The sequence below is a fragment of the Ricinus communis genome, chromosome 2 (genome assembly GCF_019578655.1).
Source record: "Ricinus communis isolate WT05 ecotype wild-type chromosome 2, ASM1957865v1, whole genome shotgun sequence".
NCBI classification, from domain to species: domain Eukaryota; kingdom Viridiplantae; phylum Streptophyta; class Magnoliopsida; order Malpighiales; family Euphorbiaceae; genus Ricinus; species Ricinus communis.
Window position 1 is genome coordinate 25,211,844 of NC_063257.1, and position 16,218 is coordinate 25,228,061.

At 36.1% G+C, this 16,218-nt stretch overlaps 1 non-coding gene across 1 annotated transcript; it reads left to right on the forward strand.

The window, feature by feature from the left end:
* The first annotated feature begins 281 nt into the window (after positions 1–281).
* Positions 282–387, forward strand: LOC112535675. The gene has a single exon (XR_003079761.1). It is a non-coding gene; the product is annotated as a small nucleolar RNA R71 (small nucleolar RNA).
* Positions 388–16,218: the final 15,831 nt, after the last annotated feature.

Genomic DNA, 16,218 nt, shown 5'->3' on the forward strand with positions numbered 1-16,218 from the left:
CTTGGACCGGCATCTGAAGTTGTTCTATCTTTTTAGAGAGTAGCTCTACTTGTGCCCCCAAGGCTGTTATAGGATCTGCCTCAGCCTGATATACAATAGCCTTTGGACCTCTAGCCCGTGGAGTTTGCCACTGATAAGTGTTGGTGGCCATCTCTTTTATCAAATCCTAGGCTTGCTCAGGTGTTTTGCTATTGATAGCTCCCTCTGCAGCTGCATCTACCATTTGTCTATTGGCCGTGTTCATGCCACTATAGAATGTCTGCACTTGCATCCAGAGAGGAAGAGCATGGTGTGGGCAACACCTTAACAAGTCCTTGAAGCGCTCTCAGGCTTCGTACATCGATTCTCCTTCACCCTACACAAAAGAAGATATCTTATTTCGCATTTGAGCAGTCTTAGCAAGAGTCAAAAAAATTTCAGCCAAAAAAGTCTAGGTAGTGATCGTTTTCGATGGCAAGGACTGCAACCATCTTTTCGCTCTATCCCTCAAGGAAAAAGGAAACAGCCTCAACCGTATGGCATCATCGGTTGTTCCATTAATCTTAAAGTATCACATATCTCCAAGAAGTTGGCGATATGCTCGTTCGGATCTTCGCTCGCCAATCCTCCAAATTGCACCGTATTCTAGATCATCTGGATTACATTCGGCTTTATTTCAAAATTATTGGCCGCCACGGGAAGCCTTACTATCCCAGTTTGCGTCCCTACTAGAGAGGGCCTAGCAAACTCGTACATGGTCCTTTCACCATCACCTTCATTTGCATTGTGGTTCTCCATCTCACTAGTTTCACGAACAGGAATCTCTACTTCAATCTCCTCCTCTACTGCCTGCATACGCCTCCTTAGCAATCTAAGAGAGCGCTCGGGTTCAGGTAAAGGCTCTGTAAGATTAGGATTAGAGCTTCTGGTCATAAACTACCTGAGCACAACAAAGAACAACAACACCAACAAATAAGATAAGAACAAAAACTATACACAGAAAACAAATTATAAACAAAAAGAGAAATGACTAGGCTAATAAATATCAAAATTTCAATTTAGTTCACAGAAAACCGTTCCCCAGCAATGGCGTCAAAAACTTAATGGTTGCTAAGTCAAGCAAGACTGCGACCTAAGGCAGTGTACCTATCAGTGGAGTATAGCTAACGGCGAGTACCAAGTGTCGTATTCTCCAAAGAACGTGTGAACCTATACCTACTCAATCTTCTCTATTATCTAATCTAAAAAAATGGCGTTGATGAATGATTCCTAAATCAACTAATAGCTACTATAATTGTTGTCTAACTACGTCTACTAGGGAAGGATTAATTCAAGTTAAGGAATAACCCCTTGGGAATTCTTGTCTCTAGAGAATGGAAACTAAGGGTGGAATTGATTGATTGATTGAATTCAATTTCTGTGGGAAAATCTCTACACAATTAACGCCTTTCTCAAGGACACTAACATCTTAACTTAGATTAGTTAGGTTGAAATCTCTTCCTAACTCTAATTATCCAAATTAGCATTATGTACCATTTAACACTATTGAGAGTAGTTAATTCTCAATCCGATAGAACGAACACCCTATCTCTAGGCGACTTCAATTCTAGGTTGCAAAGGACACTCCAAACCTAAATGTCTTTCTCAAGATCATTCAAATTTCAAAAATCATTCAACAAGATATGAAGAATAAATCAATAAACACTTCCATTGCAAACCAATATTGACAATCAATACATTCAATTCAAAATTTAAGTACAAAAATCCCTAGATAAAGAACCCCAATAGGTTAACAAGTTTAGCTAATCATGTTCATCATCACAACGCACAAGAATTCAATTACAAAAATGAGTAAAGGTAGAGAAACCCGAATACACCCTTGGATGAGAGTAAACAACTCCAATTCATTTTGCCCAATCTTGGATCGACTCTTGTTCCTCTTACTCGGATTGAAACCAATCGACGATCCTCGCCAATCTTTGATCTTCGAAGAGAATTCAAGTGAAACTTTGGTCCAAGTCTCTTTTTTCCTTAGTTCCAACTCAGAAAAACCTTAGAGAGAGAAAAAGATGAGTTTGGGACATTCTAACCCTAGTTTTTTCCCTTTTCCTCTTTTCTTTCTTTTTAAATTAATTTGTCCAGCTGCTGTGAACATGGCCGTGTTGGGAACACGGCCTGTATTGGTGGGTGTGTTGTAACACGGCCCCGTGCTGATGGCCGTGTTACTCTCTGTGGTCGTGCTCTTTAACGCTTCTTTTGTCAAATGCATCCAACACAACCCGTTTGGTGCCTGTGTTGGGAACACAGCTAGTGTTAAGACTAACACGGCCGTGTTCATGCGCAAACTTAGCTTGTTTCGGCAGCTTTGACGTCCAATTATGCTCCAATTCTTCCCTTTATCATTCTTTGACTTCTTTTGGACCTAATGCACACAAACAGACACATAAGGTGAGTGTTAGGACCAATTCACATCCAAATATACAAAAAATCAATATTAAAAACCTCATTTAGATGTGTGTATTGTACGCACATCAATGCCATCGATAAATTCAGATCATACATCGTCTTATCAAAGACCATCGTCTTCACTGACCATTCAGCTTTGAGGTATTTGTTTAATAAGTATGATGCTAAGTCGAGATTGATCAGATGGGTTTTATTGTTGCAGGAGTTCGACATTGAGATCAGGGATAAGAAGGGTGCAGAAAATTTGGTAGCGGATCACCTATCCAGACTAGAGAATCCAAGCTTGGAAGCACTTGATTAGAGTACTTGTATTCTTTGAAGGTATATTCTGATTCTCCTTGATTTTCTGATTATGCTAACTACCTTGTGGCTAGGGTCTTACCAAAGGGTATGATTTATCAGCAAAAGAAGAAATTCTTTGCTGATTTGAAATACTACATTTGGAAAGATCCCTTCCTATATCGAGTGTGTGCAAACCAGGTCATTCGTCGATGTGTTTATGGCGAAGAGAGTCTTCAAATTTTGAGGCACTATCATGAGGGACCCGTAGGAGGCCATCAAGCGGCGAACCATACTGCTGGGAAGGTGTTGGATGCAGGCTTTTATTGGCCAACTATCTTCCAGGATGCTAGGACATTTGTTCAGGTTTGCGATGCTTGTTAGCGCTCTGGTAACATCTCTGCCCACGATGAAATGCCCCAAACTAGTATGCAGACTGTTGAGATATTTGATGTTTGAGGTATTGACTTCATGGGACCCTTCCCTTCTTCAAATGGCAATAAGTATATCCTTGTGGCTGTTGAGTATTTCTCCAAGTGGCCTGAGGCACAAGCCTTACCTACTGATGATGCCAAAGTTGTTTGTAAATTCCTTAAGAGGTTATTTGCTAGGTTTGGCACACCTAGAGCGTTAATTAGTGATAGGGGAACACATTTCTGCAACGCTCAATTGGAGAAGGCACTCAGGCGCTATGGTGTAACACATCGATTCTCTACTCCCTATCACCCATAGACCAGTGGGCAAGTTGAGGTTACTAATAGGGGTTTAAAACACATCTTAGAGAGAACTGTAGGTGTAAGTAGGAAGGATTGGGTTTCGAAAATAGATGATGCATTATGGGCACTTAGAACTACATATAGGACTTCCATAGGTTTTACGCCCTTGATGGTCTATTTATGCAACCTACACCTAAGGCAGTGAACCTACCGATGCAGCCTAGCACTACTGAGTATCAAGGTCGTATCCCTGGAGATCGGGTGAACCTAGAGTTACTACTGTTTGCTATGTTATCTAGTCTGAAATAGGGTGTGAAAGTTCTAACGTTACCAGCTAATGGTTATGAGTGCAAATAAGTAAATGAAGGACAACGAACAATCAAAAAAACAATTGCAAATAGAGAAACAAACCCAAAAGGGGCCTAAGTGATGGAATTCTAAAGATGGATTTTATGGATTGCCGATCTTGCTTACCCGTGCCTAAATCCTGAATTGAACCCGGTTCCTCTCTCGAGCTTATCGAGTTCCTAAACCTGCACTAACCTAATGGAATCTCTTCCTATCGGATTACTACAGATTAGCATTAAGCATGATTTAGAACTATTAAGAGTTATTAATTCTTAATCCGGCGAGTAAATCAACCTTATCTCTAAGTGTTAACTACCAGTTCTTACTATTCAATGTCCAGTTGTAACAAGCATTTCTCAATGTCAAGAAACAACCCACAAACAATTAATTCAACGTCTCAAATTAACTGAATCAAACTTTTATTACTAAATAGCAATAAGATTGCAATAATGACAATTACAAATCTAACAATTAAGCGTAATCCATTAACAAAGGTAAACCCCAATGGGTTCAAAAGAGCTAGCTACTCATGTTCATGGTTAAAGCAATTAAGGAACAAAATAAGGAAAAGAAAATTAAAGGCATGTACACCCTTCTCTTTCAAGTTGAATGAGAAACTCTAAATTAGCAAATTCGAAATCTCAAACCCTAGTTGCCTCTTGAATGCTCCCAAAGTTTGTCTTGATCTTCAATTCGATGTTGGAACAAGTGAAATCCCTCCTTCAATTGATGAATTTGTTCTCTCAAGGTCTACAATTGAGGTATAGGAAACAATTGATTAAGTGTGTGTCTTGGAATTGAGTCCAAAATTCGTGTCTTTTCCAAAAAGACTCAAAATTGCCTATATAGTTGATTCAGCATGGCTGGAGTCCAGGCTATGATGATTCAGCACGGCCAGAGTCCAGGCAGTGCTGAATCTGTGGAGTCTATTGTGCTGACTCCTTTCAAGCCATGCCTAAGCCGGTGCTGAGCCACCACAGGCCGTGCTGGAGGCCGTGGTGGCTTCGAAAGTCGTGCTGAAATGGCACAATTGGGGATAGCTTCTTTATAACACCCCAACTCAAACTTCCCATTGAATAGCAATATATATATATATATAACTTTATAAACATAATTTACTACTTAGTTACAATATACATTCATACAATTTAAGTGGCATGACATACTTAATATATATAAGAAATATTTATACGATAGTTTAATTCACACAAGTTCCCAAAATGCCCCAATGCTTTAGATAACTCCTCCGCCCACCGATAATATTGACTGATGCAAAAGAGCAATGCGAGCTAAGGCTATCTACAATCGCACTAACTTTGAAAAAAAAAATTGCTAAGGAATGAGCTAGCGACTCAATAAGCATTTAATTTACTAAACTATAGTATATTAGGCTAGAATTATCAAATCTTTATCAATACGGAAAATTATACCAACACTTAACTAACAATCACAAAATCAACCATTTCAGTTATTCTCATAAACATATAATTTCATCTCACGTAATGCAAATAATCTCAAACTCAACCAAGTCAAATAATTCAATTCCACATTATTTCTATCAAATTAGGATCGGATGACTCATCCTTATATTTCCTCACATTTTTAAATTTCGGTAACCACTTGACAAGACTATCCTTGGCTCGGTCTTGCCATCTCACATACTCGGGTAGCTATCCGGCTCGGCTTTCCGATCACACAATATCCATACAAAAGTCATCAATCCTTAATCACAATCATTTCACTTCACAACACATCACAATCAATTCACTTCACAACACATCACAATCAATTCACTTTATAACAAGCCAAAAACATAACTAATATCAACTCAGTCAACCAAGAAATTATCAAGTAATCAAACAGCAGTCCCTACTCAATATACACAAAGTTTAGTCTATTAAATACTTACCGGAAGTTATAGGATAACAAAGTAATCCTATTCTTTTCTCTTACCACTTCCTTGCCTTTGGATGAACCTATTCACATATTCAATACAAATACAATTCAATCACAAGGCATAAATATATATATATATATATTTACTATCAATAAAATATCACATTTCAACAAAATAACATATATTCTAGATATTAATATGATGCATGAGATGAATGACAACAAATCAACATATTTGTTGATGAAGGCAGCTTGTAGGTACTGAATTAGAAATTACACCAAAACTTATGTACAATTAATAAAAATCTCATATTTTCCAGAATTACACTTCCATTTTTATAGAAACCATAGCAGAAAGAATCACCTCAAAATCATTGGTATAGAAATAGTTATGGCATTTTCTATACAGCTGCTCAAATTTCCATCTAAACAGAACAGAAAAAGTTTCCTATTAAATGACCAATCAAACAAATGAATTTTCTGATGAAACTCTCCAGATATAAAGTTAACATTCTAAAGTTTCTATAGACACTAATTTTACTCAATTTGGACTTTTCTAGCTCAAGTTGTGAAACACACAATTAGCAACAAATTTCTGAATCCTAAGCCCGATTTCTGCTTAAAACAGTTTCGGGCAGGCCATATTAAGTTCAACATATCTCACGTTATACTCAACCAAAAATTATGAAATTTTTCAGACATATACTACATATATAAATGAACAACTTTCATGTTTAACTCTCTGCATGGTTCAGCCTCTAAATGCCTCAAAATGTCAGCACAAAAACCAGGTCACCTGCTGAACCAAAAACAGAGCAGCAGCAAAATCGAACCTCATAAGTTCCTACTCACTCAACAATCTGCAAAACCATTTTACAGAGATATTCTTGAGACATATACCTACAACTTTCATGTTTGAAAATTTTCGAGATAAAGCCTCTAAGGTCACGAAATCATAAGTGAAAAATCTGCCCAGAAATTTCAGCTTCAAGATCACAAGTAAAAGCATGTTTACTCTTGATTAAACAATTCCAAAACACATAATCATCAACAATTTCATATCATTAACCCTAATTTACAGCAAAATCAAGCAATTAAAATTACTCACATTTGTTTTCCTTGATTAAGAAAGCCCAAATCTTTCAAGCTTAAAAGAAGAATTTGATTTTCACTTACTAAAAGTTTTGTAGAGTTTGATTTGGAAAATCAAAGTTGAAGAAGGAAAGGAGAAAAATGAGAGAGACAAAGAAGAAAAGGAAATTGGAAAGCATACGTAGATATGAACAAATGAAAGAGGTGGTATATTGGTGTGGAAATAGGCAAATTACAATTTAATCCTCTTTCTTTCTAACTTTTCAATTTAGTCCAAAATCATTACTTTTCAATTAAATCAATATGTAACTAAATAATTTATTTATCTACCACATAATATAATAAAATAGATCATATATAATCATGATGCAAATGACATGTTTAATGACATGCTAATGAATATTAATTATTAATAAAAGAAGTAAATAAATTTGGTTGTGACAATTCCTACCCACTTAAAAAATTTCGTCCTCGAAATTAACTAATCGCCAACAGACATGCCAAATAAGCTCGGGTATTTATCCATCATATGCTTCTCTACTTCCCAAGTTGCTTCCTTAGATGAATGTTGACTCCATTTCACCTTTACCATAGGAATTTCCTTGTTTCTTAATTTTCTAACCTGTCGGTCTAATATCTGAATCGGTTCTTCAACATATGTGAGTTTCTCAGAAACTTCAATTTCTGGTATCTTGATGACATGGCTAGGATCAGATCGATATCGTCGAAGCATAGAAACATGGAAAACATTATGTACTTGAGCTAACTCTGGGGGTAATGCAAGTCTATAGGCTAAAGGACCAACCCGCTCTAAAATCTCATACGGCCCGATATATCGAGGACTTAGTTTACCTTGTTTACCAAATCGAAGGATACCCCTCCATGGTGATACTCTCAAGAAAACCTTATCCCCAACTTGATACTCAATTTCCCTTCTGTGTTTATCCGCATAGCTTTCCCATCTATCTTGTGCGGCCTTGATACACTGTCATAACTTGTATCTTGTCTACTGTTTCTTGAATAATTTCAGGACCTTCCAATTGTCTCAACCCTTCTACATCCCAACATATAGGGCTTCTACATTTTCTCCCATATAATGCCTCGTATGGTGGCATACCAATACTAGAATAAAAACTATTATTATAAGCAAATTCCATAAGTGGTACCTGTTCATCCCAATTTTCGCTATACTCTAACGCACAAGCCCGTAACATGTCTTCAAAAGTTTGAATAGTTCTCTCAGATTGCCCATCTGTTTGAGGATGAAAAGCAGTACTGAAATGCAATTTAGTTCCCATTGCCACTTGTAAGCTATTCCAGAAATGAGATGTAAACCGAGGATCACATGCGAAACAATGGAGATAGATACACCATGCAACCTAACAATTTCTTTCACATACAAGTTGGCTAGCTTATCCAATGAATCATTCACATTGAATAGGTAAAAGTGCAACCGATTTTGTTAACCTATCAACTATTACCCAAATAGCATCATTTCTCCTAAAAGTGCGAGGCAAACCAACAACAAAGTCCATAGTAATTCTTTCCCATTTCCACTCAGGTATAATTAAACAATTTACTGCAGGGTGATTGATGTTCTGCTTTCACTTGTTGACAAGTTAGGCATTTAGCTACATATTCTGCAACTTCCCTCTTCATGCCTGACCACCAATAATGTGGCTTCAAATTGTTATACATTTTTGTACTCCCTGGGTGCATTGAATAAGGAGAATTGTGAGCCTCCCAAAAAATCTTTTGTTTCAATGCGGCTACATTAGGTACATATACCTGGTTTTCATAACCCACATTCCATCATCTCGCTCGATTAGTTCACTTGTCTTACCATCTTGCACCTTCTTCATAACTTCTTTAAGTATGCATCACTACCTTGTGCATGTTTGATCTCATCTAGTATCTGGGGACTAGTCTTCATTGTAGTCAATAATACCCCATTCTTTATAGAAAAATGCATATCCATAGCTCTTAGCGAAATTAAGGAACTCATCTGATATGAAATCATACCTGCAACCCTTTCCAAAGTCTTCCTACTAAGTGCATCTGCCACAACATTTGCTTTTCCTAGGTGATAATCAATGGTACAATCATAATCCTTCAATAATTCCATCCATCTTCGTTGCCTGAGGTTCAACTCTTTCTGTGTAGGTATGTACTTTAAGCTTTTGTGGTTAGTGAATATCCGAAATGTCTCTCCATAAAGATAATGTCTCCAAGTTTTCAAAGCATGTATAATTGCAGCCAATTCTAAATCATGTGTAGGATAATTTCGTTCATGAGGTTTAAGTTGTCTAGAAGCATAAGCAATAACCCTTCCATTCTGCATCAATACACAACCCAAACCATTAAGTGAAGCATCTGTATAGACTACATATTCCCCTCCTTGTATAGGTAATGTAAGTATAGGTGCTGTAATCAATCTATTTTTCAACTCCTCAAAACTAGCTTGACATTTATCATTCCAACTTTGAAAAGTCACTTGTTTCTTTAACAGTTAGTCAATGGCTTTGCTAAAATGGAGAAGTTCTTCACGAATCTTCTATAGTACCCAGCCAATCCCAGAAAACTACGAACTTCTGAAATATTTCTTGGTGATTCCCACTCCTGAATAGCCTTCACCTTAGATGGGTCCGGTTGAACACCTTGTGCGGATATAATATGCCCCAAAATGCAATGTTATTCATCCGAACTCACATTTACTAAACTTACCATATAACTGTTTTTCTCCCAAAGTTTGTAATATTGTTCTTAAATGATGTTCATGGTCTTCGAATTTCCGGAGTATATCGAATATCATCAATGAAGACTATCACAAATTGATCAAGATACGGTTGAAAAATATTATTCATCAAAGACATGAATGCTGCGGTGCATTGGTCAAACCAAATGGCATAACAACAAACTCATAATGACCAGATCGTGTCCGAAATGCCGTTTTAGGTATAGAAGTCTCTCTAACCTTTAATTGCCAATACCCGGATCTCAAATCAATTTTGGAGAATCGATTTGCCCTCCGAGTTGATCAAGCAAATCATCAATGCGAGGTAAAGGATATTTGTTCTTGATAGTAACTTGGTTCAACTTCCTATAATCAATGCAAAGTCTCATACTTCCATCCTTTTCTTCACAAACAACACTGGAGCTCCCCACGGTGATATACTAGGTCGAATATAACCTTTCTCCAATAAATCCTCAAGTTGCTTTTTCAATTCCTGTAATTCAGCCGGTGCCATTCTATAAGGTGCTATAGAAATAGGAGCAACTCCTGGAATAGTTTCAATTTCAAAATCCACTTCTCGTTGAGGTGGCAATCCAGGTAATTCTTCTAGAAATACATCTAGGAATTCTTTGACTATTGGTACCTCTGAAACCCCTGGACTAACAATTCCAGTGTCTACCACATTCACAAGATAAGCATCACACCCAAATTTCATTAAATGAAAAGCGAGTGTGAAATCAAACATGTAGGTACAATTTTCACATCACCCGTGAACACTATTTTTATTTCCCCATCTATAACCATTTTTACTTCCTTTGTTAAACAGTCAACTATGACATGATTTCTAGATAACCAATCCATTCCCAATATCACATCAAAATCTCGCAAATTGATCACAATTAGGTCTACTGACATATTTGTACCACAAATCATCACAGAACAAGCCCGAACTACGGTATTCACCATTATTACTCCTCCAGCAGGCATCGAAACACAAATATCATGTCCTAAAGATTCAATGGCACAATGCATTTTCAATGCAAAATCACATGAAATGAATGAACATGTAGATCCGGGGTCAACTAACACATATGCATCATGCCTATAAATAGGAATTATACGGTTATTATCTCCGGAGAAGTAGTTGCTTCACCGTAATAAGATACACTCTTGCCTGCGGTAAGGATTGGTTCACATCTTCAATATGGACATATCTTTCTTTGTAGCTGCACTTCTACCTCCCCTACCTCTACCACGACCAGTCGTTGTAGGTACTACATTATCCCCAACACTACTTTGTCCTCCTGAATGGTAGGTACTCAATGCTCCTCTACCTACCACACACTCATTGGCATAATGCTCGGGTTTCCCACATCTATAACAAACTGCACTCTCGGTCCCCAACACTCTCCTGAATGGGTCCTTCCACAAGTGCCACAAACGGGTCTATATCCTCTACCAGTAAACCCAGAATTACCTCGCATGTTCACTGATCCACCACTTCTACCCAAAGTTATACTACTTGGCCCTCTAAACTGATAACTACCCCTTCCTCTAAAACCTCCTCGCTGACCTCCTGATCCTCCCCTAGGTGTAAATGAGGTACCTCTAGAGAAAGATGGAGTAAATGTCCCAATTATCTTCTTTTTCTTTGCTTCTAATATATTTCTTTCTAAGAATAATTCTTACCGCTCTTGTTGCGACTTCCAATAAAGCAATAAAGGTAGGTGGTTGCACTGCCAACTTTTCACGAATCTCCAATCTCAAACCCCTCTCAAATCTATTTCTCTTCAGTTCATCAGTTGCCACTTCCTCTGGTGCATACCTAGATAACCTTGTAAATTGTAATTCATAGTCGTATGAGACATCTCATTTTGTTTCAATTCAAGGAATTCAAGTTTCTTCCTCTCTTGATATATTGGTGGCATATACTTCATCTTGAACTCCTTTAAGAATTCTTCCCATGTCATTGTCAATGGTTGTGTTTGGCTACCGGGACTGTCTCCCACCGTTCTAGCATCCTTAAGAAATAATGAGGTTGCATACCTCACTTTCATTTGGGTTGTCGGTTGGGTATTAAATTGTGTAAACACACATTTAACGGACTTTAGCCATTCCTCTGCTACAATTGGATCAGTTGTCCCTCAAACTCTTTCCGCCATGCTTTCTTAACTTTCCAAAGTTTGCATCCAATGCGTTTAGTGGAGGTGGTGGTACATTGTTGAGCTAATCTTCTTAACTCTTGACTATTTCTTTGAGCATACCCTTGACTTTTCCTTGTATTTGTTCATTTTCATGCATCTGTTCTTGTTCAATATGATGTGCATGAGCTGGCGAATGTGAACCTATTGGGCCGTTGGAGTGCTCATCCATGCCTATATCATTAACAAACTTCACAACAATAAATGGTTGTGCATAATTACTATATGCTTGCATGTTATGCTCTTAATCCCCTCTATTCCCATCAATTCAATCACACAAGCATTTAACATATTGGAACATATTAAAAATTCCAACTCACTTTAACATATCACAACACATACACACCTTCATATAACATAACATAAACACAAATATAAGTACTCAAACTTATGTCCCAATAGTCTAATCCCGCTCGATACCAAAAACTATAACACCCCAACTCAAACTTCCCATTGAATAGCAATATATATATATATATATAACTTTATAAACATAATTTACTACTTAGTTACAATATACATTCATACAATTTAAGTGGCATGACATACTTAATATATATAAGAAATATTTATATGAGTAGTTTAATTCACACAAGTTCCCAAAATGCCCCAATGCTTTAGATAACTCCTCCTTTTGATAATATTGGTGATGCAAAAGAGCAATGCAGTAAGGCTATCTACAACTGCACTAACCTGAAAAAAAAAATTGCTAAGGAATGAGCTAGCGACTCAATAAGCATTTAATTTACTAAACTATAGTATATTAGGCTAGAATTATCAAATCTTTATCAATACGGAAAATTATACCAACACTTAACTAACAATCACAAAATCAACCATTTCAGTTATTCTCATAAACATATAATTTCATCTCACGTAATGCAAATAATCTCAAACTCAACCAAGTCAAATAATTCAATTCCACATTATTTCTATCAAATTAGGATCAGATGACTCATCCTTACATTTCCTCACATTTTTAAATTTCAATAACCACTTGACAAGACTATCCGCCCGGCTCAGTCTTGCCATCTCACATACTCGGGTAGCTATCCGCCTCGGCTTTCCGATCACACAATATCCATACAAAAGTCATCAATCCTTAATCACAATCATTTCACTTCACAACACATCACAATCAATTCACTTCACAACACATCACAATCAATTCACTTTATAACAAGCCAAAAACATAACTAATATCAACTCAGTCAACCAAGAAATTATCAAGTAATCAAACAGCAGTCCCTACTCAATATACACAAAGTTTAGTCTATTAAATACTTACCAGAAGTTATAGGATAACAAAGTAATCCTATTCTTTTTCTCTTACCACTTCCTTGCCTTTGGATGAACCTATTCACATATTCAATACAAATACAATTCAATCACAAGGCATAAATATATATATATATATTTACTATCAATAAAATATCACATTTCAACAAAATAACATATATTCTAGATATTAATATGATGCATGAGATGAATGACAACAAATCAACATATTTGTTGATGAAGGCAGCTTGTAGGTACTGACTTAGAAATTATACCAAAACTTATGTACAATTAATAAAAATCTCATATTTTTCAGAATTACACTTCCATTTTTATAGAAACCATAGCAGAAAGAATCACCTCAAAATCATTGGTATAGAAATAGTTATGGCATTTTATATACAGCTGCTCAAATTTCCATCTAAACAGAACAGAAAAAAGTTTCCTATTAAATGACCAATCAAACAAATGAATTTTCTGATGAAACTCTCCAGATATAAAGTTAACATTCTAAAGTTTCTATAGACACTAATTTTACTCAATTTGGACTTTTCTAGCTCAAGTTGTGAAACACAAAATTAGCAACAAATTTCTGAATCCTAAGCCCGATTTCTGCTTAAAACAGTTTCGGGCAGGCCATATTAAGTTCAACATATCTCACGTTATACTCAACCAAAAATTATGAAATTTTTCAGACATATACTACATATATAAATGAACAACTTTTATGTTTAACTCTCTGCATGGTTCAGCCTCTAAATGCCTCAAAATGTCAGCACAAAAACCAGGTCACCTGCTGAACCAAAAACAGAGCAGCAGCAAAATCGAACCTCATAAGTTCCTACTCACTCAACAATCTGCAAAACCATTTTACAGAGATATTCTTGAGACATATACCTACAACTTTCATGTTTGAAAATTTTCGAGATAAAGCCTCTAAGGTCACGAAATCATAAGTGAAAAATCTGCCCAGAAATTTCAGCTTCAAGATCACAAGTAAAAGCATGTTTACTCTTGATTAAACAATTCCAAAACACATAATCATCAACAATTTCATATCATTAACCCTAATTTACAGCAAAATCAAGCAATTAAAATTACTCACCTTTGTTTTCCTTGATTAAGAAAGCCCAAATCTTTCAAGCTTAAAAGAAGAATTTGATTTTCACTTACTAAAAGTTTTGTAGAGTTTGATTTGGAAAATCAAAGTTCAAGAAGGAAAGGAGAAAAATGAGAGAGACAAAGAAGAAAAGGAAATTGGAAAGCATACGTAGATAAGAACAAATGAAAGAGGTGGTATATTGGTGTGAAAATAGGCAAATTACAATTTAATCCTCTTTCTTTCTAACTTTTCAATTTAGTCCAAAATCATTACTTTTCAATTAAATCAATATGTAACTAAATAATTTATTTATCTACCACATAATATAATAAAATAGATCATATATAATCATGATGCAAATGACATGTTTAATGACATGCTAATGAATATTAATTATTAATAAAAAGAAGTAAATAAATTTGGTTGTGACATTCTTAGCAATTCAGCACGGCCGGAGTCCAGGCCGTGCTCAACCCTCGGGGTGCTAGTCCTCGCCCAATTTGATGGATTTTGGTCCGTAATCACACGTATTTCCCTCGATTATTGATGGTGTCCTTTGAAAATGACCTGAAACGAGAAAGGAAACAAAAGACAGGTGATTCTAGCATAAAACAGGATAATCATGCATAAACAATCAGGCATGAAAACATGTGTAGTATGATGCTTATCAAATTACCCCATACTTAAACTTTTGCTTATCCTCAAGCAATCAACAACTCACTCCTCAAACAGATACCAAATAACTCAATCAAATGCATTGCAGGAGGTTAGCTCAAAACAAATTTCAAAACTCCATAATGATTTTCCCCAAAATCCCCAAATGACTAAATCCTTAAGAGAGAGAATAATGATAAACCATCTAAATTGAGAAATTGAGAACCATGCCTCACAAGATGTCACTTAAAACACACAAGTGTATATAAGTGAAAGAAGATCGCCAAGCTCTCAACGCAAAAATACAGAAAAAGTGCTTACCATAGGCTTGTTTATAGATCTAATCTCCACTACCACGAAATAATCAATAATCATGATCAAAGGGTCTTGAGCCAGGTTGTAATGGGCTTAAGGTAGGGTACGGATAGATATGGAAAGTAGGCTACAAGTTGCTGGAAATTAAGCAGGTAATGCAAGAAAGTAACGAAGGACCAAGTGTTGTACCAAAATGAACACTAAGTTGCTCTAAAAATAAGATGATGCTCAAAATGAACTAAATTAATACTCTTTTTTTTTTCAATTTATATACTATGTATATATATTACAACAGCTTATGTAGGGGTTGTTGGTTATTGACACATACAATAAGACTGAATATCCAATTTTTTTTTTTTGAATTGAAAGGAGCATCTATGAAAAATCTAGCAACTTAGTGAAATATATGAATGCAGATTGATCCAAAATGAAATGCAGCATAAACTTACATAATTTCCAACAACAATGGTAGAAAGAATGGTAAAATGAATAGAAGTGATAAAACGAGTGTCACTGTTATTATTATCACGAAAGGAAAGGCTAAGGCTCAAAATTGGTTCACTAAGGGAAAAACAGGGTTAGGCTTTTGGCCAAATTGTGTAAATCCTAAGTGCCCAAATCATCTCACGATTATCGACAATTCATGTAATCTCAAAAAACATCGTAAAGCAAGTTTTAGAAACAGAGATTCTATACAATGCTCACTAATGAAACAAAAGGGAGCATAAAACTAGTGATGCACAAATTGGCTCAAAATCTCACCATTTGAGTGGGTTAAAATTGCATGAATTCTCAAACCAAAGTTTAAACAGTCAATCACAATAATAGGCAGCAATATTAACAGTGTTCTATATCTAAGATAAAGTAAAATAAAAGGATTAAAGAAAAACACCAGTTTTACCTGGCTTGATTGAAACTAAGAGATTCGTTCATTGCCTTCTTCCCACAAAGATTCGATACAAGCAATAAGGGTCCATTCAAAAGAAAGAAAATCATTAACTACTCGATTAAAACAAAACTCAAGATAAGGACAGTAATAATGAATGGACTCAATCAATAAGGGAAATTAAAACAAGATAAAAATAGCAAAGACAAAATTGGTACCTGCACAAATCTACGGTACCTACCCCACACTTGTGAAAAACACTGTTCTCAGTG